The following is a 27,024-nucleotide window of genomic DNA, read 5'->3' on the forward strand; positions in this document are numbered from 1 at the left end:
CTGACTGCTCCTGTGGCTCCTCCCACAGACCCCTGTATAAAGGCGATTGAGGCCGGAGCCCGGCCACTCAGTCTCCAGGATGTAGTATGGTGGTCATTCACTGCTTGTTTCTTCTTCCAGTCTATAAAAGCCGATATCTCACCTTTACGACTCAGAGTGAGTTATTGATGGTGCATCAATCCCAAAACATCAAATACCAGAATCGGTGAGTCCAGAGGTAGAGGCCTGATGATCGATTCCACAAATCTGGGCCAGACCAGCCTGGAACCCTCCCACCAAATCAAGCTGCTCCCTCAGCCCTACATCTACCTCAACCTTGGCAGCTCCCTTGCCCTAAACACTCTATCGCTGGTTCATTGAATGGAAAGGCCTCTCTAACTCTTGCCACTGAACCTCCAGTTATTTGAAAGCACCAGATTGTGAACTGCCAGGTAAACAAGCGTGCACTAAAGCACTGAAGCTCAAATCCCTCCTTTTCTAATTAGTGCGAGGGATGTGGGCCTTGCAGAGGATTAGCTTTCTATCCCAGGTTTCCCTTGGGAATGTGTTGATGAGCTGCCGTAATGTGCTGCAGTCCTGGCAGCGTGAGGCACCCGGATGGGGTAAGGGAGGGAGCTCCAAAATGGGTAGGTTTTATTGTACTGACTGTGAATGCTAAGAAGAAAATGAATCTCAGAGAGCTAAGAGATACATACTTTGATAATAAATTTACTTTGAATTTTTAACTTTGAAGATTGTGGCACAGCAACAATGAGATGATATACCATTTCCAAATCAGGATGGAGTGAGGCCGGGCGTGGCTCCGGTTCGTAATGGCCTTTTGCAGACCAATGTCCTTTTAGCCGGACTGACTGAATATTGAATAGACTAGATAAAGTGGATTTGGAGGGGATGTTTCTATTAATGGGAGAGTCAGGGATGAGAGAGCACAGCCTCAGAATAGAAAGATTTCCCTTTAAAATTGAAATTGAGGACGAATCGCTTTAGCCAAAGGGTGGTGTATCTATGGAATCCATTACCACAGACAGGTGAAGCAGAGGCTGAAGAGTTCTTGATTAATAAGGTTATCAAAGATTATAGGCAGAAGGCAGGAGAATGGGTTTGAGAGGGTAATAAATCAGCCATGATCAAATAGCGAATGGCGAAATGATGTCTTATGGTCTTATGGTAGAGGTTATGAGTTTGGAAGTTGCCGTCTAAGATGGTATAAGGCGAATGGCGGCTATCTTTGATGATATATGTTTCCATCTTGAAGTCTCAGTGATGGGGACGGATGGACAGAGTCCACTCCTCTCTTCAGCTTCTTACATTCCTACACATTTGAATATCTGCACCAGACATGGATGAAACCAGTCAGGATCTTGAAAAGTTAGTACTTTGATGTATTAATGTTTTGAAATAATCCATGCATGGCATGCAAAACAATTTTTATGGCAGTATATCAATACATGTTTCTTCTTGTAATGATTGTTCATCATCATATTTTTCTTGTGAATCTGCTGATATTATACTATGTGCCAGTGGAAATGTTGCAAGTTTTTGATTGCACTTGTGAGTACACGTATTGAGCTCATGGCAATATACTCGACTTTGACCTTGTCTTCGACTTTGACAGTAATAGAAACAATTACCAGTTAGCAATAACAATGCAGCAGCCAGAATCTCTGCATCAGTATGGTCCAATGCATACACACTCTGTGTCTACTTTATGAGAGGTACCTGTGCACCTGCTCGTGAAGGCAAATCTCCAATCAGCCAATCATGTGGCAGCAACTCAATGTGTTAGGGCATGCAGACACAGTCAAGAGGTTCAGTTGTTGCTCAGACCAAACCAGAATGTGGAAGAAATGTGATCCAAGTGACTTTGAGCCTGGAATGATTGTTGGTGCCAGATAGGGTGGTTTGAGTATCTCAGAAACTGCTGATCTCCTGGGATTTTCACACACAACAGTTCTAGGGTTTATAGAGAAGGGTGTGAAAAACAAGAAAAATCTAGTGAGCAGCAGTTCTGCTGGCTGAAATGCCTTGTTAATGAGAGAGGGGAGAGGAGAATGGCCAGACTGGTTGAAGCTGACAGGAAGGAGACAGTAACTCAAATAGCCACATGTTACTGCTGCAGAAGAGCATCTCTGAACACACACTTGCCAAACTTTGAAGAGAAGGGGCTGCAGCAGCAGAGAACCACGCACATAACGTACACTCAGAGTCCCTTTATTAGGTACAGGAGGTACCCAATGAAGAGGCCACATGAACGTAACTGGCTGCATTAATATTGCAAGCCTAGCAATGTCTGCATTTGCATTCAGGGGCAGACATTGGGCACCAAGTAAATGTGACTAAAAAGCTTTGCGGTGACACAAGAATCTGCAGAAACTGAAAGCAAAATAACACAGGTGCTGAAGAATGTGAACAGCCGGTCAGCCTCTGCTGGTTGGGTGGGGGCGGGGGTGGCGGGGTGGGGCGTGCTGAGTGGGGTGGGGGGAGAAGAAATGGCTGAAGCTTTGGGCCTGATTAAAGAATACTTTTATTTGTCACATGTATGTCAGACTTCACAGTGAAGTGTGTCATTTGCACTAAATCGAATCAGTGGGGGCAGTGTTGGGCAGTCTGCAAATGTTGCCACGCTTCCACGCAATAACAATGCAGCAGCCAGAATCTCTGCATCAGTATGGTCCAATGCATACACACTCTGTGTCTACTTTATGAGAGGTACCTGTGCACCTGCTCGTGAAGGCAAATCTCCAATCAGCCAATCATGTGGCATGTTAGGGCATGCAGACACAGTCTTCCAGCACCAACATAACGTGCCCACAACTCACTAGCCCTCATCAGAACATTTATTTATTTATTTATTGAGATAGAGCGTAGACGGAATCAGCCCTCTGGCGCGTTGAGCCATGCCCCCCCAGCAACCTCCTAGTCTAATCATGAGACAATTAGCAATGACCAATTAACCTACCGACTGGTACATCTTTGGACTGTGGGTGGAAACAGAAGCACCTAGAGAAAACCCATACAGTCACAGGGGAGAGCGTACAAACTCCTAACAGACAGTGGCAGGAATTGAACCCCAACCTGTCAACTGTCTTTTAGTAGGGGGAAGGAGAGGAAAATTTATTTTCACCTTGTCTCCTGACCATTAGACACCAATTAGGACAGGGTCAATAGAGATGTGGGAGCATCAGTACCGCACATCGTACACCACCATCTTGCAAATGGGAGCAACCTTTGCATAAAGGACTGCCAATGCCACTAGATCAGGAGGCTGAACTGTGAGAACGTGCAACCGTCTGACAGACATTAGCAGGAGTTGAACCCCAAACTTACGGGTGTAAAGCATTGCAATAACTGCAGTGCTAATGTGCTCCTGACCATCCCTCTGCCTCCACAGATGCTGCTTAACCCATTGAGTTCCTCCAAAGGATCATTTCCTGCCCTGTGCTCATAGCTCCATGCATTAGCAATTACACTTGGCTTAACTCCCAGTTCAATGCAAACAAAGCAATTTAGATTAGATCAAAGCTCAAACAGGAAAAATTGCTGGACTACAAGTAAATCTTAGATTAGAAATCAGAAAGTTGATTTCTGTTGTAACCATTTTTTTGTTAATTGGATTGGCAAGCATTTACTCTGCCAAAGAGCTATGAAGGAGGAAATGGCACTTAAGGAAATTCATCTGAATATCAGTATGTGGAAACGTTTCAAAGTTCAAAGTAAATTTATTTGCAAATTAGATATACATTACCCAGTAATACCCTGAGATTCATTTTCTTGCAGGCATTCAAAGCAATAGCATAGAATCAATAGCAAGGTTCAAAAGGCTGAAGCGGCCTATTCCGTCTGTGCTGTATCTCGCTACGTACAAAGACCGACAAACAACCAATGCGCAAAAGAAGACAAACTATGCAAATATTAAAAAGGTAAATAAATAGAAAATATAAAATAGATAGGTAGACAAAAATGGGTGCAGGGTGCCATGGTAGCGAAATGACCAGCACAGCGCTTTACAGTACAGTACAGTACAGACCATAAGGCCATAAGACATAGGAACAGAATTAGGCTTCTTGGCCCATCAAGTCTGCTCTGCTATTCAATCATGGCTGATCCCTTTTTCACCTCCTCAGCTGCACTCCTTGGGTTTCTCCCCGTAACCTTTGAGGCCATGGCGAAATAAGACTCTATCAAGCTCTGCCTTAAATGCAACCAACGACCTGGCTTCCACAGCTGCCTGCAGTAACAAATCCCACAAGTTCACCACCCGCTGGCTAAAGAACTTACTCTGCATCTCTGTTTTAAATGGATGACTCTCTATCCAGAGGCTGTGCCCTCTTGTCCTGGACTCCGGCACCATGGGAAACATTCTTTCTACATCTACTCTGTCTAGGCCTTTCAACATTTTAATGAGATCCCTCGCCCCTGCCCCAGATTTCTAAATCCTGTAGAGTGGTGTAGACAGTCTGGTGCATCTGTGGATGTGAACTACCTATTATTCAGGACATTTACAGAGACAGGTGCGTAAACAGGATCATTGGGGACCCTAACCACAAACTGTCCAGCTGCTACCATCTGGGAAACAGTACCGCAGCATTAAAGTCAGGACCAAGAGGCTCAGGGACAGCTTCTTCCACCAGGCCAACTGACTGATTAATTCATGCTGATACAATTGTATTTCTAAGCTATATTGACTGCTCTGTGGTATATCTTACAGTACATACCTTTTATTACAAATTACTCTAGTTTGCACACTGCACATTCAGATGAAGACATAACAAAAAGATTTTTACTCTTCGTAAATGTACAGGATGTGAGAAATAAAGTCAATACAATTTAATTCAAATTTTTTTTCCCCAGTCTTGCCGAAGGGTTTTGGCCCCAAATGTCAACTGTACTTTTTTCCATAGATGCTGCCTGGCCTGTTGAGTTCCTCCGGCATTTTGTGTGTGTTGCTCTCCATTCAATTCAGTTCAATTCCGGTGAGTACAGACCCAGAGCCTTCAAACGTCCCTCATATGATAAACTTTTCATTCCCGGAATCTACTTTGCGAACCTTCACTGAACCCTCTCCAATGTCAGCACATCTTTTCTTAGATGAGGAGCCCAAAGCTGTTTCCAAAACTCAAGGTGACGCCTCACCAGTCCCTTATAAAGCTTCAGCATCACATCCAGGCTCTTATGTTATAGACCTCCTGAAATGAATGCTAACATTTCATTTCCCTTCATTACTACCCACTCTTCCTGCAAGTTAACATTCAGGGTGTTCTGCACAAGGACTCCCAAGTCTCTTTGCCTCTCAGATTCTTGGATTGTTTCCCCATTTAGAAAATAACATGCACATTTATTTCTACTGCCAAAGTGCAGGACCATGCATTTCCAACATTGTATTTCATTTGCCACTCTTTTGCCTATTCTCCTAATCTGTTTAAGTCGTTCTGCAGCCTACCTGTTTCCTCAACACTACCTGCCCCTCCACCAATCTTTGTATCATCTGAAAACTTGGCAACAAAGCCATCTATTCCATCATCTAAATCATTGGTATACAACATAAAAATAAGTGGTCCCTAAACCGACCCCTGCAGAACACCATTAGTCAATGGCAGCCAACCAGAAAAGGACTCTTTTATTCCCACTCGCTACCCCCTACCAATCAGCCAATGCTCCAACCATGCCAATAGCTTTCGTGTGATACCATGGGCCCTTAACTTGGTAAACGGCCTCATGCGTAGCACCTGTTAAAGACCTCCTGAAAGTCCAAATATACAACATCCACTACATATCCTTTATCTATCCTACTTGTAATCTCTTGAAAGAATTCCAACAGGTTCATCAGGCAGGATTTTCCCTTAAGGAAACCATGCAGACTTTATCCTAGCTTTTCCTGTGTCACCAGTATTCCATAACCTCATCCTTAGCACTTCTTCCCAACCTCTGAGGTCAGGCTAACTAAACTATAATTTCCTTTCTGCTGCCTTCTTCCTTTCTTAAAGAGTGGAGTGACATTTGCTAAGATCCAGTCCTCTGGCACCATGCCAATGACTTAAGTACCCTTAGGTCATTCAGCTTTCTGAGCACCTTCTTCCTTGCAATAGTAACGGCACTCACTTCTCTTCCCTCACACCTTTCAATATCTGGCACACTGCTAGTGTCTTCCACAAGAAAGCTGAGGCAAAATACTTGTTCAGTTCATGTGCCATCTCCTTGTCCCTCATTATTATTTCTACGGCCTCATTTTCTAGTGGTCCTATATCCACTCCCATCTCTCTTTTATTTTTTACATATTTGAGAAAGCTTTTTCTCGCTGATTTGATATTGTTTGCTAGCTCACTTTCACATTTCATGTTTTTCCTCTTAATGATTCTTTTATTTGCTCACTGTAGGTTTATAAAAGCTTCACAATCCCCAGTCTCCAGCTGATTTTAGCTTTATTGTGTGCCCTCTCTTTGGCTTTTACATTAGCTTTTTCTTCCCTTGTTAGCCACGGTTGTATTATTTTGCCATTTGAGTATTTTTTTTTTTGTTTTTGGAATACATCTATCCTGCACCTTCTTCATTTTTCCCAGAAACTCAAGCCATTGCTGGTCTCATGTCATCCATCCCAGCATCTCCTTCCAATTTACTTTGGACAACCCCTCTCTCATACCACTGTAATTTCCTTTACTTCACTGAAACACTGCTAGGTCAGATTTTAGATTCAGCCTATCAAATTTGAACTTGAACTCAATCATATTGTGGTCACTGGTTCCTAAGGGTTCTTTTACCTTAAGCTCCCTAATCATCTCCGGTTCATTACATAACACCCAATCCAGTATCGCTGATCCCCTATTAGGCTCAATGACAAACTACTCTTGAAAGCAATCTAGTAGGCATGTAACAAACTCACTCTCTTGAGATCCATTACCAAGCTGAATTTCTCAAATGACCGGCGTGTTGAAATCTCCCATCACTATCATAACATTGCTCTTTTGACACACCTTTTCTATTTCCCGTTGTAATCTGTGGTCCACCTCCCAGCCACTGTTGGGAGGCCTGTATATAACTGCCATCAGGTCCTTTTACCTTTGCAGTTTCTTAACTCAATCCACAAGGATTCAACATTTACTGATCCTATGTCACATCTTTCTACTGATTTGATGCCATTCTTTACCAGCAGAGCCACACCAACCTCTCTGCCGACCTTCTTATCCTTCTGATACAACGTGTAACCTTGGGCATTCAGCTCCCAACTACAACCATCCTTCAGCCACGATTCAGTAATGGCCACAACATCATAACTGATAATCTGTAATAGTGCCACACGATCATCCACTTCATCTCTTATACTCTTATGCATAGAGACATAACACCTTGAGTGCTCTATTTGCTACCCTTTTTGATTCTGCATCCCTAATGCACTGATACTCACCCTGCTGGCTGCAATAATATCCTATCATCTCCCTGCCCTTCCTGACAGTCTGACTGCACACTATCTTTGCTTGTTTACCCTCCTGAGTGCCTTGCTCTGGTTCCCAACTCCCTGCCTGCAGGCATTCAATTTCCACCACTGCCTGTAAGGAATTTGTACGTTCTCCCCATGACTGTGTGAGTTTCCTCCAGGTGCTCCGGTTTCCTCCCACACTCCAAAGATGTAGCGGTTGGTACCTTTGTAACTTGTCCTGTCATCAGGCTAGCGTTAAATTGGGGATTGCAGGGCACATGACTCAAAGGGCCTGAGGGCCTGTTCCACTCTGTATCTCAGTAAGTAAACAAGTAATGAAGTAAATAAATAAATACACAAATAAATAAATAAACTGATTAATAAATAAATAGATAAATAAATATCATGAGGTCCAGATTCAAGAATGTTACGTTGTGTGGTGTTGCTCGGCCAAACCATTGGAACTCCTATGGTTGCCATCTCCACATGAGAGTCTGTCTTTCCTCTGCACTTGGGTCCCATCATTACCAGTGCACACTGTTAACAAAGGGACCCTGCTCAATAGTGGTAATACAGCCTGTGTTTACATAATATAAGAAACATAAAATCCCTGAGCAAATCAATAGACAATAGACAGTAGGTGCAGGAGTAGGCCATTCGGCCCTTCTAGCCAGCACCGCCATTCACTGTGATCATGGCTGATCGTACACAATCAGTGCCCCGTTCCTGCCCTCTCCCCATATCCCTTGACCCCACTATCTATAAGAGTTCTAACTAACTCTCTCTTGAATGCATCCAGAGACTTGGCCTCCACTGCCTTCTGGGGGCAGAGCATTCCACATATCCACCACTCTCTGGGTGAAAAAGTTTTTCCGCATCTCTGTTCTAAATGGCCTACCTCTTATTCTTAAACTGTGGCCTCTAGTTCTGGATTCACCCATCAGCGGGAACATGCTTCCTGCCTCTAGCGTGTCCAATCCCTTAATAATCTTATATGTCTCAATCAGACCCCCTCTCATCCTTCTAAATTCCAGTGTATACAAGCCCAGTTGCTCCAATCTTTCAACATATGACAATCCCGCTATTCCGGGAATTAACCTTGTGAACCTACACCGCACTCCCTCAATAGCAAGAATGTCCTTCCTCAAATTTGGAGATCAAAACTGCACACAATACTCCAGGTGGGGTCTCACCAGGGCCCTGTACAGCTGCAGAAGGACCTCTTTACTCCTATACTCAATTCCTCTTGTTATAAAAGCCAGCATGCCATTAGCTTTCTTCACTGCCTGCTGTACCTGTATGCTTGCTTTCATTGACTGATGTACAAGAACACCTAGATCTCGTTGTACTTCCCCTTTTCCTAACTTGACTCCATTTAAATAGTAATCTGCCTTTCTGTTCTTGCCACCAAATCTCATTTATGAGGTTATCAAATCAAAATAAACTTATCAAGGAAATATCAACAATTAAAGAATCATGTCAAACAACAATTGACAAACTCGGGTACTCGAGAAACCTCGGCGTCCATCGCTCACCAGCTCCCCACACAGGACCGGAGAGCTCATTACACGCCTTCACAGAGCCAGCTCTCTCTCAATGGACGGCATGGCCTCTTTCCATTGTTCAGCAACTATTAATATATCTGTATGAGGTAATTCCACATTGCAAGCTCTCATGCCTGGCCTTGATTCAAGACATGACCTCATTTTCAAATGCTTCTTCCATCTTGAAGGATTGCTGGGAAAGTGTAGGAGAGAATTGTGCAAAAACATCTTAATGACATTGATAATGGAACATTGCACTTCTTTACATTGGCCAGGCAAAGTAAGTGGAGCTCAGTAAGTCACTGCTGCCTCTCACCCTCACCCTAACCCAATCCCTTTCGAGTCAGAGTCCCAAGTAAATATCTGCCTGGGTATGTCAACTCACGACTTCAGGATATCCAGATAAGGATTAAAATGTAAATTTTCAGGATATAGAATGTTGTGCATTTAATATTACAATAATATTTGACTAGTCTTATATATATATATATTGTTTGATTCAGCAATCTCGTTCATTTAAGTAATTATTTAAGTGTTACATGTAAAAATACATTAAATGCTTACATGACACATGCACACCTCGCTTAAAGTACCCTCAAAGCTAGACTCACATTTCGGGTTCTCACGTCTTCCTTTGAATTAGTTTAATGTTTTGAAGTTACATTGGTGACGAGATATTTTTAAAAAGAACCCGAGATGCAGCAAGACGTTCAGACTAAAGAAAACACAGCCAGAGCGTCAGCGAGTGAAAAGAGCACCCCAGCATGTGCAGAGTTGAGTGCTGAGTTATAAAAAGGCCATAAACAGGAAGTATTCAGGGTTCATAAAGAGTGAGGACTGGGTGATAATAATCATTAAAAATCAGAAATAGGTGGCTGCATTAGAAATATTGACGAGTTTGATTATACAATAGATAATTGGCTCATGTATACTAAACCATATTTTGAAGCCAACAGAGTAGACAGTGAGAACCAATTTTGCTGAGTGCATTGCCTCCACCCCCGGTTCTACACACCCACCATTGAACTTGTCTCTGACATCACCTCTATACTTTCTTCCACTTACCTTAAAATTAGGGCTCATATATTCGCCATTTCTGCTTTGGATAATGTCTCAAGCAATCTGCTCTATTCATGTTTCCTATCATCTTTACACCTCGACCAAGTTCTCGTTTATCCTCCCTCCCTTCAAAGAGAAAAGCCCAAATATGCTCAATCTATCATCCTAAGCCATGCTCTCTGGTCCAAGCAGCATTCTGGTAAATCTGCGCTGCACTCTCTTTAAAGCTTGTGCATCCTTCCTATAATGAGGCAACCAGAACTAAACATGACGTACCAAGTGTGGTCACAGCAGGGTTTTACGGAGCTGCAATATTACCTCATGGCTCTTGGGTACAAAGTATCTGACTAGAGGTTCAGGAGCTCCTGACCAGATGTTTTGGTGTGTGTGTAGTAGGACTCCAATGACAATTTGAATTACTAGCTCCCTCTATAAATAGCTTGGTTATCGGACATATTGAACATTTCTGACAATTAAGGGATTGACTATAGGATCAATAAATGAGGTGCTGGAAGAATTTAATGGGTCAAGCAGCATCTGTAGAGGGAAATAGACAACCAACATTTCAAATCAAATTTAGAATGGTTGATCATCACACGTAACATTGCTTTATTATTATTACTATATTTTAATTTTTTTCTCAGCTCAAACTGTTAAAACCTGAGGTACGGGCACAGCTGAGCAGACTTATTTGTCAATTGCTAGAAACTTTCAGTCTATTCTAGTGGTGTTTAGTATTGTGACCTCTAGTCTTAGTCCACCCATCCTCAGTGGATAAAGCTCGCTGGCATTATAACTCAAGTCCTACAGTCCCGACAACATTCTTGTAAACGTGATCGTCTTGGAAACGGGAGGGACCTTTGTTTAAATGACTGTCAAATCCACTAGTGCGCTATTAGACTAGGAGTTTGAATTGTGATCCAGCAATGGTGAAGGAACGACAACACAGAACAGAGCCAGGCTTTCTAACTAATTCTAACTAATTCAGGTAATAAATGCCACCTTATCCCTCCTTCTGCCTGCACATAGTCCATATCCTTCCATTCTCTGCTTATTCATGTACCTAGAGCACTGTGCTAAGGCGCCTAAGACTTTACTGCAGTACTGTAGCAATTTTATATATTTCACCGTACTGCTGCCACAAAAAAAAATCATGTCATATGTGAGTGATGATAAACCTGATTCTGATATGGGTGTCTATTGTGCCCTGAGAGTGGGAAGGGGGCAGAGAGAGGGAAATCATGGTTGGGAAAAGGGGATGTGAGAGGAAAGTACCAGTGAGACATTGTAATGATCAATAAACTAATTGTTTAGAATCAAATGACCTTGCTTGGTGTTTCAGGGCTGGGTGTGTCTGCACACATGCCACCTCCCGCCCCTGGCACTCCTCCTTTACAGTACTGTATCTAAAAGTTGCTTTATTGCCATAATTACTTCTGCCTCCACAATCACCTATGGTACCATATTCCAAGTACCCAGCATTCTCTGTGTGTCAGAAAACATTTCCTGAACCTCCCCTTTGAATATTCCCCGTTCTCACCTAAAGGTTGGCCTTCTAGTGTTAGACATTTCAACTCTGGACAAAGATAGTGACTGGTACTCTTTGCTTTCCATCATTAAAAAGTAAGGAATAATGCACTTACACAACTACGTTGCATGATTTTTACCCTTGACACTAAGGAACACTGAAAGGCAATGGCTTCATCTTTACCCTAAACCTGCCTTACTCAAATTCTTTTGCCCCCTTCACTTCTGCCACTCTTCTGCATACCAGAGGCAATCTACAGCAGCCAATTAATTTACCAAACCTCATTACTTGGTTCAGACCATAACAGCATACAATAAAGTTAGTCCATTTGGCCCCTTGAGTCTGCTCTGCTAATCCATTTTCACTCTCAGCCCCAATCTCCTGTTTTCTTCCCACATCCCTTTACGCCCTGACCAGTCAAGAATCTATCAACCTTTGTGTTAAATATACCTATTTGGCTTCCACATTCACCTGTGGTAACAAATTCCACAGATTCACCACTCCTTGGCTAAAGAAGTTACTCATCTCCATTCTAAATGGACATCACTCAATTCTGAGGCTGTGTCCTCTGTTCTTAGATATCCCCACCATAGAAAACATCCTCTCCACATCCATTCTATTGAGGCCTTTCAATATTTAGTAGGTTTCAATGAGATCCCACCTCATTCTTCTGAATTTGAGGAGTACATGCCCAGAGCCATCCAGTATTCCTCTTATGATAAGTCTTTCAATCCTGTAATTTTTTTTCCATGAACGTCTTTTGGACTCTATCCAATATCAGCACATCCTTTTTAAGATAGGGGACCCAAAACTGCTCACAATACCCCAAGTGAGGCCTCACCAGTGCTTTATTAAGCCTCAACGTTACATCCTTGTTTTTATGTTCCTGTCCTGAAAGCGGGAGGACACCAGAGCAGCAGGAGGGAACCTGTCCAGTTGCAGGGAGAGCATACAACCTCCACACAGACAGGTCAGGGTTTATAAGCGATCATTTATTTTACTGTCCCGATCATTGTGCTCCCACTGAGCATGACAAAATAACACGAGGCAAGGGGAGGTGGCTGAGGCAGGCACATTAGGGAATTTAAGATAGGCGGATGGATGAAAGAAAAATGAAGGGCTATTGAATTGTTAGGTTGCTCTTAGAGTAGTTTAAATGGTTGTACAGCATCGTGGGCCGAAGGGCTGTACCGTTGCGTGTGAAAACCCCAGGAGATCAGCAGTTTCTGACGTATTCAAACCACCCTGTCTTGCCCTTAACAGTGCACTGTCTCCTTGCATTTGCAGCACCTCATATTTATCTGGGTTAAACTCCATCTGCCATTTCTCTGCCAATACCTGCAACTGATTACATCAGACTGGCAGAGTTGTGGATAGTATAGAAGACTGTCTGATATAATTGGTATTACCCACAAACTTAGTAAAACACCTATCTATATTTTCATCCAGCTCATTTATATACATCACAAACAACAGAGGTCCAGTGGAACACCACTAATTACAAGCCACCAGCTCAAATAAATCCCTTTGACCACACTCTCTATCTTCTATGTGCAAGCCAGTTCTAAATTAAAACAGCCAATTTGCCACAGACCCCATGTATCTTCATCTTCTGGATTAGCCTCCCATTAGGGACTATATTTCTTGAACCATTCTCTGTAAACCCTAGAGACTTTTGTGCATGAAACTCCCAGGAGATCAGCCTTTTCTGAGGAACTGAAGCCGTCCCATCTGGCACCAGCCATCATTCCATAGTCAAAGTTACTTTGATATATTGATATTTGCATTAAAAAGCAGGTATAAAGGTGTACCTAATGAAGTGGCCAATGAATGTATATCATTCATCTGCACAAAGTGCTCCATTCCCAGCTGGGACAACCATCAGTTTAATGAACACTGAAGCTGGATGGCCCATTAGCTGTTAACAATTATTGAACATATTTCACTGCTTGAATTGTAAAACCACTCAAAGATCATAGCCTGCAACTTAATGGGCTTAGTTGATAATTGTCTCCGTTATATCTGTTCGATCCCTCTATACATTTATTCTCTAAAAAAAAAACCACGATTATCAGTTTGTGGTTTGGCTATAATGGAACTCAGAAATAGAATGAAGACACAAGATATATCATTGCTTTCTTTATCATTTGCTAATTTGACGGCGGTGTTTAAATGACTTGTGTATCATGATCTGCTTCAACTAGGCAGAAATTAGATTAACAAATTCATTAAAATACTTTATAGCTTCTTTCTCATTAACCTATCTAAATGGTATTTAATGAAAATAATTGCTCTAATCATGGAATGAGAATTGGCCAAGACAGAACTGACCAAAGGTTTTTGCTTTATGTACAGGAGAATCTTTGGCAACATCCTGGAAGATTTTCTGTTTATAGACTGGATTGTAGATACTGCATGGGGGGAAATCAGTATCAGTTTGGAATAAGCAACCTAAAGTTTGAGGAAATAAACAGGAAAGTACTTGGAAGACTCATTTGAAAAGATCCATTTGTTTTATTATCCTTCTTGAGCTCTCTGGTCTTCTTCTGTCTCGTAAATTTAAAAAATTTCCCTCAAAAGAAAGTTAGCAGGTCAGCTTGTTTGAACTATGCTCCTAAACTATAGAATTCAATACCTAAAGCTATAAGGGATGCAGATTTAGCTGACACCTTTAATCACCAGCTCAAAACTTATTTATTTAACCTTTAACTAACATCATTTTGTTCATTATTTTTATGTTTGCATTTTATCCCATTGTAAAGCACTTTGCACTATATTGTTTGTCTGAAGAGTTCTCCATAAATAAGTTGTTATTATTTTTAATATATATTTTCTCTCAGCTCAAGCTGGTGAAACCTGAGGGACGGGCGCAGGGAAGCTCACTCATTTCTCAATTTCCAGGACCCCTTACAACTCATGTTCTCAGTATTACAGTATTTATTTTCCACAGTTTGCCTAGGCTGTTTAACTATTTGTCAGTCTTTGTTTACGTATAGTTTTTTTTGTAAATTGTGTTGTATTCTTTTCCTGTAAAGTCCCGCAAGAAATGAATCTCAGTTTAGTAAATAGTAACACTTATATGGTAACATATGGTAATAAATTTACATTGAAAGTTGAATCCTCTATGGAAAAAGTTGTCCCTTAAATTTTTCCCAGCACCCTAAATCAGGGGTTCCAAACTTTCTTTAAGTCATGGGACCAATACCATTAAGCAAGAGGTCCATGGACTCCAGGTTGGAACCCCTGCCCTAAATCAAAGGTCCCCCCCTATCCTTAGTTTTGGCCTTTCCTACCTTGGGGAAAAGACTGGTAACATTCATTGTACCCATGCCTCTCATGATTTTAAACACTTGCGTAACATTGCCACTAATTCCCCTACATTCCAAGGAATAAAGGTCCAGCCTGGCTAGCTTCTCCCCAAACTCATGTGTTCTAGTTCTAGAAACATCTTCATAAATCTTTTCTGCATTCTCCACTTTAACCACATCTTTTTTATAACAAGGAGCATAAACTATTCTCAGTGGCCATGTTAATTAAATACATCTGCTCATTCATGGAAACATTCAATCAGCCAATCATGGTAGCATGGCGGCCAGCGTGGTGCTAATACAGCTCGGGGTGTTTTGAAGTTTGGAATTCAGTTCTGGTGCTTGATGCACCATCAATAACTCTCGGAGACAGGAAGTGAACGACAGGCTTTTATTAGCAGCAAAAAGGGAGCACGACATCTCAGAGAATGAGGGAGGAGCAGTGCCCCAATCGCCTTTATACCGGGGTCTGTGGGAGGAGCCACAGGAGCAGTCAGCAGAGGGACATGTCCAGACAGGTATACATGGTTTACCACAGTGTTGTCCATAAGGAGTCTGTACATCTTCCCCACCGATGCATGGGTTTTCTCCAGGTGCTCCAGTTTCCTCCCACAGTCCAAAGATGTACCTGTCATGGTCCCTTCTGGCACCTTGCTATTTTCCTCAGAAATTGGGCCTCAAACACCTCGTTTAGTTCCCAATCATTCCCAGGTTCCATTAACTACAATCACCTGCTTTCCATCAGCAAATGCAGCATAAAAGTCCTGTGACACAACAAGGAGCTGTCCGTTCATTTACACGACTCGTGTATGAGTAACCTCATTTCATGTTTCTTAGGATTATCAGTGCTAAGTCTAGCATCGTTCCTGAATTCTCTACTACCATATATAACCATATAACAATCACAGCACGGAAACAGGCCATCTCAGCCCTCCTAATCCATGCCGAACTCTTAATCTCACCTAGTCCCACCTACCCGCACTCAGCCCATAACCCTCCACTCCTTTCCTGTCCATATACCTATCCAATTTTACCTTAAATGACACAACTGAACTGGCCTCTACTACTTCTACAGGAAGCTCATTCCACACAGCTATCACTCTCTGAGTAAAAAAGTACCCCCTCGTGTTTCCCTTAAACTTCTGCCCCCTAACTCTCAAATCATGTCCTCTTGTATGAATCTCCCCTACTCTCAATGGAAACAGCCTATTCATGTCAACTCTATCTATCCCTCTCAAAATTTTAAATACCTCGATCAAATCCCCCCTCAACCTTCTACGCTCCAATGAATAGAGACCTAACTTGTTCAACCTTTCTCTGTAACTTAAGTGCTGAAACCCAGGTAACATCCTAGTAACTCATCTCTGCACTCTCTCTAATTTATTGATATCCTTCCTATAATTCGGTGACCAGAACTGTACACAATATTCCAAATTTGGCCTTACCAAAGACTTGTACAATTTTAACATTACATCCCAACTTCTGTACTCAATGCTTTGATTTATAAAGGCCAGCATTCCAAAAGCCTTCTTCACCACCCTATCTACATGAGACTCCACCTTCAGGGAACTATGCACTGTTATTCCTAGATCTCTCTGTTCCTCTGCATTCCTCAATGCCCTACCATTTACCCTGTATGTTCTATTTGGATTATTCCTGCCAAAATGTAGAACCTCACACTTCTCAGCATTAAACTCCATCTGCCAACATTCAGCCCATTCTTCTAACTGGCATAAATCTCCCTGCAAGCTTTGAAAACCCACCTCATTATCCACAACACCTCCTACCTTAGTATCATCGGCATACTTACTAATCCAATTTACCACCCCATCATCCAGATCATTTATGTATATTACAAACAACATTGGGCCCAAAACAGATCAAGACTCCAGGTAAAGACTCCCTTGGCGCCAATTCCATGCTCACTACGCCTCCATAACGCCTCCCGACTCGGCCTCTGCACCCATGTTCAGCTCTTGTGTTCGCTCCACTGCCAGGTCCTTGCAACAGTACCAGTTAGTAAGTTAATTGGCCATTGTAAATTGTCCTGTGATTAGGCTAGGATTAAACTGTGGGTTGCTGGTCAGTGCTGCTCAACAGGCTGGAAGATCTTGCTCTGCACTGTATCTCAATCACTCAAACAATTAATAAATAAATCACTCAAGGCATAAAAACATGCAGAGATGGTCAAGAGATTTAGTTGTTGTTTCAACCAAACTTCAGAGTGGGGAAGAAATGTGATCTAAGTAACCTTAACCGTGGAATGATTGTCGGTGCCAGATGGGGCAGTTTGAGTATCTCAAAAGCTGCTGATCTCCTGGGATTTTCATGCTCAATAGTCTCTACAGAGAATGATGCAAAATACAAACACAAAAAAAAAATCCAGTGAGCGTCAATTCTGTGGGTAAAAACATCTTGTTAATGATTAAAGGATTTTAAAGGATTTTACTAGGATGCTGGCTGGATTAAACATCAAGTCTTATGAGGAACGGTTGAATGAGCTGCTCTTTTCTCTTAGGAGTGAAGGAGGATGAGAGGCAACTTGACTGAGGTGTTTTTGTCATATCAAATTAAACTTTATTCATAATAAATAATTATTTACAAGAGTAAACCGTGCACTTTTATTTTCATAGTCAATGCTTTCAGTATTGTTCTATTACATTTCTACACACCAATAACACTCACGTGGCCTCCTGGGACAGTGTAGAACTACAATAGTTGAGGGGTTTCCTCACCCAACTCTCCAGTAGAGGAACCTATACTGTGGCCCTTCCCCACCAAGCCTTTGCAGAGCTTCAATCCAGTCCTCAGCACGTTTTCCTGCAGCCTGGATGTGTCTGTTGGCAGCAGTCCTCCACAGACAACTCAAGGTGCTGCCTGACCAAAGGGTGTCTTTCATTAAATTGATGATCTGTCAGCAGCACTGGACGTTCATCTGCTTGTGTGCCCCTGGGAGCAGCCTGTAGATCAGAGAGTGCTCTCTCTCGTAACTGCTCAGGATCAACCATGACATAGGCCCTAGTATCTGTCTCCACTCCCAAAGAGGTGAGTGACCGTCTTGTCCCCATTATGGTCATCCCACAAGCAGCGCAACTTGGGAGTGATGGCCCAGAAGGATCTGCCTTGGAGGGCCCCCCTCACCATCAGCCAGGCAAGGTCTTGGTGAGGTCCGATGATGAGGCATTCTGTCAGATGGTCTGGATAGTCTGCTCAGGAAGCAATCCCGCTCTGTTCATCAAGCCCTTCTTCTGAACTGTCTGCAAGACATTCCATGCTGACCACTGCCTGGTGGACTTGTGATCAAAGTGTTGGTCTGGAAGACCTTTTCCACGGAGGACAGCTAGTGCGGCAGCGTCTGGCTGTTTGGGACGTTGTGCGGCATTGAGGACAGACCCATCCTTCACAACACCAGGGACAGATATGTCGGCACGTAGTGGTGCGTGGTGTCCATGTCCTTAGGTTCCACACACAGCCACACACGAAGGCGGTCATCAGGGTGAAGGCGACTGGGTACACATTTGCCCCGGTTGTCTATGGACTTGTGCATTGTGAACCATCTGACCCACTCCATCTTGGATCCCCAGATAGACCTGAGGACAGCTGAGGTGATTCCCAAGCTGGAGACATGGGGGCACACCTGTGAGCCACACCTGTGCCAAGTACAGCAGCCCTGGTTGCACCTCATACCTGATGACCAGCTCCTTTTTCTCAGCTATTGACAGGCAGCACCCTCCGCATAGTCCCAACTTCTGTTTTGCCTTTTGAAGGCTGCTGAGAGGTGATGTGACTGAGGTGCATCAGATTAAGAGGCTCAGACAGAGTGGACAGCTAGTGCCTTTGTTCTCAAAGCTGATAACAGAGGACATCATTATAAGGTGAGTGGAGGAACGCTTAGGGGGAGATATCAGTTATTGTATTTTTACACAGAGGGTGGTAGGTTCCTGAATGCCCTATTGGGAGTGGTGGTTATGCTGATACATTCAGGATATTTAACAGACTTAGATGGATAAAAGTGGGGAACGGGCCATTTGAGACTCGAGCCTTGCCCAGAAATCCCCCAAATTAATACACACAAAATACTGGAGGAACTCAGCGGGTCAGGCAGCATCTCTGGAAAAGAGTGAACAATCAACGGTTTGGGCCGATATTCTTCAGGCTGCTAGTCCTGATGAAGGGTCTCAGCCCGAACCGTCGACAGTTTACTGTTTTCCACAGATGCTGCCCGGCCTGCTGAGTTCCTCCAGTATTTTAAGAAGAACATAAGAACGTAAGAAACAGGAGCAGGAGTAGGCCATCCAGCCCATCCAACCTGCCCCGCCATTCAATAAGATCATGGCTGGTCTGTCCGTAAACTCTGCTCCATCACCTGCCTTTTCCCCATAACCCTTGATTCCCCTACTATGTAAAAACCTATCTAACTGTTTCTTAAATATCTGTAGTGAAGAAGCCTCGACTGCTTCCCTGGGCAGAGAATTCCACAGATTCACCATTCTCTGAGAAAAACAGTTTCTCTTCATCTCTGTCCTAAATCTTCTCCCCTGAATCTTGAGGCAATGTCCCCTAGTTCTGGTCTCACCTACTTTTATCTTATCTATCCCTTTCAAAATTTTGTGTATATTACTTTGGTATCCAGCATCTGCAGATTTTCTCTTGTTTGTGATCCCCCAATTTAATCCAAGCTTCTTCACAGGACAATTGGCAACGACCAATTGACCTACCAACCGGTACATCTTCGGACTGTGGGATGAAACCAGAGCACCCGGAGGAAACCCATGTGGTCACAGGAAGAACGTACAGACTCCTTACAGGCAGCGGCAGGAATTGAACCTGGGTCACTGCTACTGTAAAGTGTTGTGCTAATTATTATGCTACCATGTCACCCTATCGCAGGGTTATGGACTGTGTTGGAGAGAAAGATCATAGAACAGGCTAAAATGCCAGCACAACATTGTGGACTGAATGGCCCATACTATACTGTACAGGTGTACGTTCTTTGTGTGTAGAATTTCAAGGATGGTAGCACACTGCCAATTTGTACTTACCATCAATTCAGCTTCTTTAGTAGGCACCATCTGCATTACTATTTAATATTTTATTTACATAAATTGCTATCCTGAGGGCTTTCTGTTTAGAACGCAGAATGTCTGGTGACCTTCTGTAAATCATTCTGCTTTTTGTTTTTTCCCTGGGGGAGAAATTATGATCTTTAATGGCTGTAATGCACTAATGCAGGGAATCTTACCCTGAAAGGCCAAACTAAAAATTGTAAACACTTGGCGCAAATCCACGCATCTCAAACTCCCTCAGCGAGCTGTTTCCTGCTACTGCTTCAATTGAGCTCTGAGGTTGGGCTCGTCCTGCTGTCCGATGGCAGAGTGACAATTCCTTTGGTTTCTCTAATTATGACGGGATATCTCCACGCTACACTTGGGCAATCTCTCGCCTGTCTCAGATACAGAGATTGCATTCATTTCTAGGGAGAGGGGCAGATGTCTGGGAGAAAGCCAATCTTTGGTTAGTCCAGTCACAAACAACAGAAAATCTGCAGATGCTGGAAATCAAAGTAATACACACAAAAATACTGAAGGAACTCAGCATCTCTGGAAAAGAGTAAACTGTGGACGGTTTGGGCCGAGACCCTTCAACAGGACTGGCAGCCTGAAGGGTCTTGCCCCAAAACGTCAATTGTACTCTTTTCCATAGATGTTGCCTGGCCTGCCAAGTTCCTCCAGTGTTTTGTGTGCATTGCTCTGAGTCGTCCACAGACCTTGTTGTGAGACTAACTTAAACCAATAAATCATTAACTTAAAGACAGTTTGTTATTAAACTGAAAGCCCCATGATGTAATTGCTCCTTTGCTACAGAGTCTGGGTGAACTTCCCAGAGGAAGTGTGAATGTTGATACAGGTTGGCCAGGTTCACATCCACTGTGCCCTCTGAACAGATTGTCTGTTGGGGACATCCACCTCTCTCAAAAATCAGATCAGCTTTATTATCACTCAGTGTCCACCTTGCTCAAAGTAAATTTATTATCAAAGTACATATGTGTCACCATATTCAATCCCAAGGCTCATTCTCTTGTGGGCATAGCAAATCTATAGAATAGTAACTACAACACAATCAACGAAAGATCAACTAGATTTCAGAAGGCAATAGACAATAGGTGCAGTAGGCCATTCAGCCCTTTCAGCCAGCACCACCATTCACTGTGATTATGGCTGATCATCCACAATCAGTACCCCATTCCTGCCTTCTCCCCATATCTCTCAACTCCACTATCTTTTAAGAGCTCTATCCAACTCTTTTTTGAAAGCATCCAGAAAATTAGCCTCCACTGCCTTCTGAGGCAGAGCATTCCATAGATCCACAACTCTCTGGGTGAAGAAGTTTTTCCTCAACTCCATTCAAAATGGCCTACCCCTTATTCTTAAACTGTGGCCTCTGGTTCTGGACTCTCCAATATCAGGAACATGTTTCCTGCCTCTAGCTGTCACAAGGCAGGACACAGGCACTGAAGTACTAGGGGCAGAACAGGAACAACTAAAGGATAATACATGATGGGGAGACCATGGTGTGCATGACAGACATGGTGTTCAAGGTGATCCTGGGGTTCAGAGATAGTTCAAGGCAGGCAGGGCCCTGGCTAGGCTAGAGGATGGGTCTATGGGACAAGGAATGCTGGGATAGCTCCCACAGGCAGGCTGCATAACTCCTGGGCAGGGCCAGGCCTCCCAGGGAGGAACACAGGGGCCTGGGCAGGTCACAGGGAAGCTGGGCAGGCTGCAGGGCACAATCCACCAGAAGCAAGGGGTAGGAAAGGGTCAGACTCCTCTGGGCAGGCCACATAACTTCTGGGCAGATCCCAGCCTGCCAGGCAGGAACATAGGGGCCTGCACAGGTCACAGGGCACAACCCATCAGAAGAGATAGGTAGGAAGGGTCAGAGTCCCCCACCAGGTAACAGCAGTCCAGCCTGCTTACCCTACAGAGGCAAGGGATCAGAAAGGAGCTCAGTCCAGGTGACTCCAAGACTGACTCACAGAACTAGTTGATTAACAGTGGGTACTCCAAGCCAAGGCAAACATAACAAATCAGTCAGAACAGAATAAATAAGGCAACCCCCAACTAGACTCAGTCCCAGAGCCCCTTATATACACCTGCCAGCCGATAGGCATCAGGTGCGCCTCCTTAAGCCAAGATGATCCTATTTGGGCTTAAGGGTGAAAGGAGGGATGGCTAGAAGATCCGGAGTCTGCGGACCGGATCAAGACCCGGAATGCGGGCTCCGGACCGGACCATAACACTAGCGTGTTATGAGATCATTAGTTGTGGGAAGTTGAATGACGTTATCCCCTTTGTCCAAGAAGCTGATGGTTGAGGGACAGTAAATGTTCTTGAACCTGGTGGTGTGAGTCCAGAGACTCCTGTACCTTCTACCTCATGGCAGAGTGAGAAGTGAGCATGGCCTGGATGGTAGGGATCTCTGATGATGGATGCTGCTTTCCTGCAACAGAGATTCATGTAGATGTGCTCTATGGTTGGGGAGACATTACCTATGATGTTCTGGGACAAAGCCACAATATTTTGTAGGATATTCTGTTCAAAGACATTGGTGTTTCCATACCAGGCCGTGAGGCAGCCAGCCAATGTATTGCCCCCAACACGTCTATGGAATTTTGTCAATGTTTTAGATGTCATGTCGAATCTCCACAGTCTCCTAAAGAAGTAGAGGCGCTGCTGTGCTTTCTTCACAGTTGCATTTACATGCTGGGTCCAGGACAGGTCCTCTGAGATAGTAATACCCAGGAGTTTAAAGTTGTTAACCCTCTCCACCTCTGATCCTCCAATGAGGACTGGCTTATGGACCACTAGTTTCCCTCTCCTGGAGTCTACAATCAGCTGCTAGGTCTTGCTGACATTGAGTGAGAGGTTGTTGTTATTACACCACTCAGCCAAATTTTGATTCTCCCTCCTGTGTGCTGATTCATCACCACCTTTGATAAAGTCCACAACAGTGGTGTCAACAGCAAGCTTGTATCTGGTGTTAGATGTGTCCAAACTGACTGGGGTCTACAAGTAAGGAAATCCAGTATCCAATTTTACAAAGAGGTATTGAGGCCAAGATACTTTCCCTCCATAGATGTTGTCTGATCTGTTGAGTCGTCCAGCAGTTTGTTTGAGGGAAAGATTCATAGGAGATTGTGGGGCACATTTTTTTCAAATAGAAGGTGGTGTGAATATGTAGAGTGGACTGTCAGAGGAGGTGGAGGAGGCTGATACAGTTACAAAGTTTAAATCAAAGCTTTAGGACAGATAGGAAAGAGTTTAAAAATCTGGTTGAGTGGTGCCAGAACAACAGCCTCTCACTGAACATCAGCAAAACCAAGAAGGTTATTATCACTAATCGGAGGAAGGAGTCAAATGTCCATGAGACGGGAACAGACGTAAAGGGGACCAGTAGCTTTCAATTCCTTGGAGTCAACATATCAGAGGAGCACGAAGTGTCATCACAAAGAAGGCACAACTATCACTTCACTTTCTTAGAAGTTTGTGTAGATTCGGCATGTTGCCCAAGCTTTGACAAATGTCTTTAGATGCTCAGTGGAGAGTATCCTAACTGGTTATATCATGGTCTGGTGTGGAATTAACAGTGCCCAGGAATAGAAACAGCTATGGAAAGTCATGGATACAGCCTAGTCCCTCACAGGCAAAAACATAGAAACATAGAAAATAGGTGCAGGAGTAGGCCGTTCGGCCCTTCGAGACTGCACCACCATTCAGTATGATCATGGCTGATCATCCAACTCAGAACCCTGTACCTGCTTTCTCTCCATACCCCCCGATCTCTTTAGCCACAAGGGCCATATCTAACTCCCTCTTAAACATAGCCAATGAACCAGCCTCAGCTGTTTCTCGTGGCAGAGAATTCCACAGATTCACAAAAACCCTCCTTACTAATGAGTAATTTACATTGAGTGCAGCCACAACAAAAAGCATCCATCATACATGAGCACCACTATCTAGTCCATGCCTCCTTAGCGCAACTACCATTGGGCACGAGATACAGAACCCTTAGGTTCCACAGCACCAGGTTCAGGAACAGTTTTTACCCTACAACCATCAGGCTTCTAAACCAGCATGGATAGCCTCTAAACTCCAAAGCTGATTCTATGATCTCTTCCACTGAACATTTTCTTTTCTCCCCTCTCCTGCTGGGCAGAAGATATAGACATCTAAAAGTATGCACCATTAGACTCAAGAACAGCTTCTACCCCTGTTATCAGACCCCTGAATGACCTCTTGTACAATAAAACGGACTCTTGGCCTGGCAATTTACCTCATTATATTCTACCTCATTTATCGTTTACCCACATGCACTTTTTAGCAGCTTTTACACTTTATTCTGCACTGTTAATGTTTTACCCAATTCCAACTGTGTAAAGATTTGATCTTCAAAAACAGGATACCAGGCAAGTTTTTCAGTGTGTCGTGGTACATGTGACAACCATATACCAATACCTACAGGCTCACATTCAGGGACACTTTACAGTCCACGTGCTCAGTATTATTTTCATTTGCATATTTTGCCTTCTTTTGCAACTGATGTTTGTCCGTCTTTGTCTGTTTATGTAAACTTCTGTTTTGTAAAATTCAATTGTATTTCTTCATTTTCCTGTGAATGCCAAAGTCAAAGTAAAATTTATTATCAGAGTACATACATGTCACCACATACAACCCTGAGATTCTTTTTCCCACAGGCATACTTAGCAAATCTATAGAGCAGTAACTGTAAACAGGATCAATGGACAACAGACTGTGCACATGCAAAGATAAATACATAGCAATAAATAATGAGCATGACATAAGAAAATAAAGAGCCCATAGAGTGAGACCATCGGTAGTGGGAACGTCAGAAATAGAATGAGTGTAAGTTATCCCCTTTTTGTTCAAAAGCCTAATGGTTGAGGGGTAGTAACTGTTCTTGAAGCTGGTGGTGTGAGTCCAGAGGTACTTGTACCTTCTACCTGATGGCAGCAGAGAGAAGAGAGCATGGCCTGGGTGGTGAGGATCTTTAATGATAGACACTGCTTTCCCAGGAGATGTTTCATGTAGATGTGCCTAATGGTTGGCTGTAAAACAGCCAGTCAGCAGACGTCCCACCACACAACTATGGATGTTTGCCAAGATTTTTGATGACATGTCAAATATCCACAGACTCCTGAAGAAGTAGAGGCGCTGTTGTGCTTTCTTTGCAATTACATTTACAGTATATGATGTGTTGAGGATATGTCCTCTGAGATAGTGACACCCAGGAATTTAAAGATACTGATCCTCCCCACCTCTAATCCTCTGATAATGACTGGCTAATGGACCTCTGGTTTCCCTCTCCTGAAGTCTACGATAAGTTCCTTGGTCTTATTGACATTGAGTGAGAGGTTGTTGCTATTACACCACTCAGCCATATGTTCAATCACCCTCCTGTATACTGATTCACCACCTTTGATATGGCCCACAACAGTGGTACCATCAGCAAACTTGTATATGGTGTTGGAGCTGTACCTAGCCACACAGTCATCAGTCTAAAGCGAATGCCTGTGAGAAAATGGATCTCTAGGTAGTGTAAGATAACATATGTGCATTTTGATACCAAATTCATTTTGAATTTTTGAACTTTGAATTTTGAACATTGATAGGAAAATTATAGATCGATGTGGGCCAACAGCAAATAAATGGGATTAATGTAGATAGAAGTTCCTATGGGCCAATTGAGCTGAAGGTTCCCTGCTATATAAACATAAATGTAAGAGCTTGTGAGTAACTTAAAATTTATTGTCCTAGGTAAGGAAAGCAGATCGCCATCCATTAGGGCTAGAAGGCTTTTCACAACAGTAAGTAGTTTTATCTTCACAATACCAATTAGTTTTTCCCACTTCAAGTACATAGATTCAAGTTCTCGAGTAACTCTGGTACATGGATTCCCCTCTCCAGCCGTTCTATCGAGGCTTCTGAATTACTGGTTTAATTCTACTCAGATTAAATAATCTGGCAAAACTCAAAAGAGGCAGAGAAACAGCGTCTTGCAATGGACATGAAATCAACTCTGCCTAGATATGCCTGTGGGAGATAAGGAAGTGAGCTGTGTTAGCTTGTTAATACATAATTTGACATGCCTAACCACAGTCTACTACTGACCGTTTATTCCTGGTTTTTCTGTGGGCTGTAAGTCTTCTCATTTCCTGTTTCATTGTTAGCTGTTCACCCGATCGGCATTTCTAGCCTCTGAGTCACATGGTTGTGGGTCCAATTTCTACCCCGGAGATTCAAGCATAAAACCCTTAATTGAGTCTCTAATGCTGTACTAAACCACCCTTGAAATAGGACGTTGATCAAGGTGACTCGGGTGGATGTAGAAGGTCCTGTGACATTCTGAGTTCAAGAACACTAGAAGGTAGTGGGATATCTGGGGATTATAATGAGCAAGCAAAGCTGGTTGAGTAGTAACACGACTGCAACCTCTTGCTCAGTGTCAGAGTAGCATCTTAATCTTACAAGTTTACCGCGCTCAGTATCTTGTGCGTGCGAGGACTCTGCCTCAAACCGCAATGTCACCTGCTTACAGCCGCCAGAAGAGGGGCCTCTGAGCTGCTGCACTCCACTGGGGACTGGCGTGGTGTGGCATGCAGGCTGGGGCCAGTGCTGCCCCCCAGTGTACGCTCAGCAGAAGACAAGCTGTATTGTGCTCGACTGCAGATTTCTGTGGCATTCATGGCTTTGGTCTGGACTTTTGCTTGCGTTACTGTATCTTACTGATTCTTACATGTGCTTGCTATCTTGAATGTGCTATATGTACTTTGTGCTGTGTGTGACTGTTAGCATTGTGTTTTGAACCTTGACCCCTCAGAAACGATGTCATGTTTGGCTGTATTAATGGGTATTCATGTATGGTTGAAGGACAGTTAAATTTGAATTGAATTAAGATTAAGGTTAGCCTTATTTGTCACACGTACATTGAAACATCAAATCAAATAGTGAAATGCGTTGTTTGCATCGAGGATGCGCTAGGAGCAGCTGGCAGGTGTCACCCTAGTTCCGGTGCCAACATGTCAAGCCCACAACATATAACCTTAACCATACATCTTTGGAATATATGAGGAAACCAGAACACCCAGAGGAA

General features: G+C 43.3%; 1 protein-coding gene across 1 annotated transcript in view; it reads right to left on the reverse strand.

Moving 5' to 3' along the window:
• Window positions 1–26,071, reverse strand: part of p2ry1 (purinergic receptor P2Y1) — a 161,821-nt gene extending 135,750 nt beyond the window's left edge. Inside the window, exon 1 of the mRNA XM_059992475.1 lies at window positions 26,043–26,071. The gene's annotated coding sequence lies outside the window, so the exon portion shown is untranslated. The remainder of the gene's footprint in view (window positions 1–26,042) is intronic.
• Between the last annotated feature and the right edge of the window lie 953 nt (window positions 26,072–27,024).

Source organism: Hypanus sabinus, chromosome 2 (genome assembly GCF_030144855.1).
Source record: "Hypanus sabinus isolate sHypSab1 chromosome 2, sHypSab1.hap1, whole genome shotgun sequence".
Lineage (NCBI taxonomy): Eukaryota > Metazoa > Chordata > Chondrichthyes > Myliobatiformes > Dasyatidae > Hypanus > Hypanus sabinus.